The sequence below is a fragment of the Branchiostoma floridae genome, chromosome 1, assembly GCF_000003815.2.
Source record: "Branchiostoma floridae strain S238N-H82 chromosome 1, Bfl_VNyyK, whole genome shotgun sequence".
NCBI classification, from domain to species: domain Eukaryota; kingdom Metazoa; phylum Chordata; class Leptocardii; order Amphioxiformes; family Branchiostomatidae; genus Branchiostoma; species Branchiostoma floridae.
In genome coordinates, this window is record NC_049979.1 from 2,160,684 (window position 1) to 2,165,325 (window position 4,642).

The following is a 4,642-nucleotide window of genomic DNA, read 5'->3' on the forward strand; positions in this document are numbered from 1 at the left end:
AAAGGCATTTTTCATGGATGCAATATCGGATACAAATAAGGTGGTGTCATCGGCTACTTGAGATATTTTACTTCAACAGAGTCATTAGAATTGTCTTTAACTTTTATTCCAGCTATATCATGTGCATTCCTAATATCAACAGCCATAACTTCTACTGCTAAGATAAAAAGAAGTGCAGATACAGGACATCCCTGGCGGATACCTTTGTTAAGTGGGAAGGGTTCAGACATCCAGCCTTGATTGATAATATTACTGCTGATGTCATTGTACATGCATTGCATGGCATGGATAAAGCTAGGGCCAAAATTAAATTTTTGCAGTACTTTCCACATGAATTGTCTGTTAATAGAATCGAAAGCCTTCGCAAAGTCCAAAAAGATGACCGCTCCAGGTAAGTTTTGAGTTTCTGTGTAGTCAATAATGTCTTTGATCAGGCGCACATTTTGTCCAATAAATCTTCCTTTAATATATGCAGTTTGGTCATGGTCAATCAACTTGTGTAGTACTTTCTTCAGTCTGTTTGCATATATATGGGCAAAGATTTTATACTCAGCATTCAGAAGGCTTATAGGCCTCCAGTTCTCTAGATACTTTCGCTCATTCTTTTTATGTATGAGTCTTATTACTGCACGTCTTTGTAGTACCGACATCTTCCCTTTGCTTAAGGTTTCTTGTATGCAATCATAGATAAGATCACCTATAGCAGGCCAAAACTTTTTAAGTAGTTCAGGTGGGATACCATTTAGTCCAGGGCTTTTGTTTAGATTCATGGCAAAGAGGGCTTCTTTGCATTCTTCTTTGGTAATAGTTTTGTCAAGAAATTCCTTATCAGATTGGTCTAGCATATTGGTGAGATGTATGTTTTGTAGATATTCATCGATTTTAGCATTGTCTACATTGTCTTCCTGGTAGAGTTTACGATAATAATTGGTACATTCGTTAAGGATTTCTGTGGTGTCTGTCACTTCCTTTCCCTCGATATACAAACAGTCGATTTCCTTTTCTATGCCTCGTTTTTTCTCCAGATTCAAGAAATATTTAGACGGTTTTTCCCCTTCTTCTCTCCATTTGGCTCGAGACCTAATATAGTCACCATGGGACTTTTTCTTGTAAAGATTTTCTAGATTAGATTTAACTTGCTTATAGGTCAGGATGTCTTCATTTGTTGGATTTCCATCAATTACAGTTGTGAGATGACATAATTGTCTCTCAAGATCTTCCATATGTGCCCTGTTTTGTCTAGCTTTCTTTGCTCCGTATTGTCTGGAGAACTCTGATATTTTTATAAGGCACATGTCTAGTTTATCTCTACTTGACTTGATGCTACTGTTTTTCTGTTCTTCTATTATATCAAAAACTTCTGAGACATACTCTTCATCTTCTAAAAGGGTCACATTTAGTTTAAAGAACCCAGGGCCTCTAGAGCTTCTATTGAACCTGAGCTTTAGAAAGACTGCCTGGTGATCAGTAAGAATAGCAGGTCTAATGTCACATTTTTCTATATTTTCTACTAGTCTTTTATGGATGAGCCAATAATCAAGTCTACATGCCACATTTTGGGCCAAGTTCCTCCATGTAACCAACCAACCAACCAACCATCCCTTCATTATTGCCTATCTATACCTAGGTGTTGTTTAAATCTCCCTAAAGATTAAAGGTTGTTTCGCAACAATGTCAGTTCGCAAACGCGAGTTCGCAGCAAGGCAAGTCGTTTCACAACAATGTACAAGTACAACGTACTTGGTAGGGCGTCGATGAAGGTTAGACATCCAGGTAATGAGATACGCCAAAACGCAGTTACTCAAGCTACTGGATATAATTTTGGAAACGGTCAGACGTTTTGGACAGCCATCTGGCATCTTTCGTCATGTCACTATCAGTGTCACTGTCAGTGTCACTGCCGAAAGACGCCGGATGGCTGTCAGAAACGTCTGACCGTTTCCAAAATCGTTGCTTGAGTAACTACTCTTTGGCGTACTTCGCAGTGGCGCTTACTAGTGCTATGGGACAAATCAAAGACGAGGTGAGCGACAACAGCTGCTGCAGATCATTTTATTCTGGGAAATTCTGACAATATGCGGTCGCTGTCGTTCCAGCCAGACCGACTCCTTCCCAAGTGATCACTGATCATCTGTAAGAGGGAAAAAGTAGAAGTAAAAATGTGGAATCAAATTCTGTCTTGAAGAAATGTCCTCCGAGTGTTCAAAACATTATGATTTGTTTGGCTCTTTGTTGGACGTACACAATCTGTAGTTTGGTAGCCACAGATGGGTAGTTTTTCGTTCCTTTGAGACACCCAGTCAGACATAAAGATGATAATATATGTTGCGGATGTTGCAAGTGCTCTTGCGGGTACGAATAGGGTCATAAAATGTCATTTCAAATAAAAGCATAATGTTGCCAAACGACTTTACCAAATGGCAAGCATGAGTATGTGTACCTTTACACGTACACATTTACACATTCAAAGATCCTGCACCCAGAATAAGGTGACTAAGATATCATGCCATAGATCAATCAAGTCACAAATTACCAACACAGCATCAGCTGAGATTCCGTATCGTGATCTACATGAGGTGAGCCGGTGTTAATATTTTTTTTGCTATTTACTTTTGGGCAGACGAGACAATGTGGCACTGCACTCAAGTTAAAACGTATATCAACAGTGGCACATACATGTACACAGTACAGAAGGTAAAGGTAGTCTTTTTTTTACCTCCCCCAACCCAAGTCAGGTACCCATTTTTACACCTGGGTGAAGTGAGGAAGGTTGTGTTAAGTGCTCTTCCCTAGGGCACAACGTCGGGGGCGGGGATCGAACTCGGGTCCTATACACGCCACACACGACGCAACAAGGGTATTGATTTAGATCTAGTTAAGGACAGCAAAAGCGAGATCATTAAGAGGAAATGAAATATGTCCCATACCATACTCTAAGCTGAGGTGGCCCGGTGTTGATCTAGATCTCAGAGTCACGACAGACTAGAGAAACAAGATTGGGGTGCCCTAACATCGGCCCCCGTCCATCCGCCTTGTCGTGGTGTGAGAGCCCGAATGTACCAATCTCCTAGTCCTGGGGTAGGTGGCACGTTCCTACTCTGTAACCTCGAATGAGGGGGTGGAGCTTGGGTAGTCGCTAAAGGATGGACCTTACCCCTCACCCAAGAGGTTAAAATGGGTTGGCGTAGGGTCAACTACCCTACCTGTAAAACAGCCACCAGTTACAGAAGCACCGATGATAAGAATCCAAAAACCCGTCATGGGCAAGGAAGGGTCTCCACAAAGGGGGCTTATGACGCAGGGCAGTGAAAGCCGCAAGGAAGCTGCAAGGCCGACTCCCCTTCTGACGCCCAAGACAACTATAAAGATAGGTACATGGAATGTAAGAACTATGTACGAAACAGGGAGGACAGCACAGGTAGCAAAGGAAATGAGGAGCTACAATATCTCACTACTAGGGCTGAGTGAAACAAGATGGCTACATACAGGCTGGGCAGCTGAGGCTAGCTACAGGAGAGATGCTACTGTACTCTGGGCATACAGAAGATGGAGCTCCCCATACAGAGGGAGTCGCCATGATGCTGTCACAGGAAGCACAGAGGGCACTCATTGGCTGGGAACCTGTCAACTCACGTATCATCACCGCCAAGTTTGCCACCAAGAAAAGCAACATCAACCTGAATGTCATACAGTGCTATGCACCTACTAATGATGCAGAGGAGGAAAAGAAGGATGACTTCTACCAGCGTCTCCAAGCTGTGTTGGACAAGAGCAGAAACAAGGACATCACTTTACTTATGGGGGACCTCAATGCCAAGGTAGGAGCAGATAACACAGGTCATGAGGAGGTAATGGGAATGGAAGGACTAGGAAAGATGAATGACAATGGGGAAAGGTTTACAGACCTGTGTTCGCTCAACCAACTGGTGATTGGAGGAAGCATCTTCATGCACAAGAGAATACACAAGGCCACATGGAGATCACCTGACCATGTCACAGAGAACCAAATCGACCACATGTGCATTAACCAGAAGTTCCGACGACTGTGGAGTGATGTAAGGGTGATGAGGGGAGCGGATGTGTCATCAGACCACCACCTTCTTGTGATGTCAGCCAGAATGAGGCTGAAGAAATACTCAGCAATCACCAACCCCCGCAAAAGATTCAACGTAGGACTGCTCAAGAATAAGGACATACAAACATCATTCAAGTTAAGCCTATCTAACAGATTTCAACCACTGCAGGAACTCTTCAAAGAGGAGGATACAGACATTGAGAACCAGTGGCAACAGGTCAAGAAGGGATGGCTGGACACGTGTGAGGATATCTTGGGCAAGAAGAAACCACAACACAAGGAGTGGATCTCCTACAGCACTCTGCAGACGTTGGAAGTGAGGAAGCAAAAGAAGGCTGCACTGAATACAAGCCGGACAAGATCAGAGAAGGCAAAAGCACAGGAAACATACACAGCTGCTGACAAGGAAGTTAAAAAGAGTATCAAAAAGGACAAAAGGGACCACTTTGAAGACCTAGCTAATCAGGCAGAAGAAGCAGCAGGGAAGGGAAACTTGAGAGACCTCTACATGACAACGAGGAAACTTTGCAGTAAATTCCTAACAGTAGACAAGCCGGTGAAGGACAA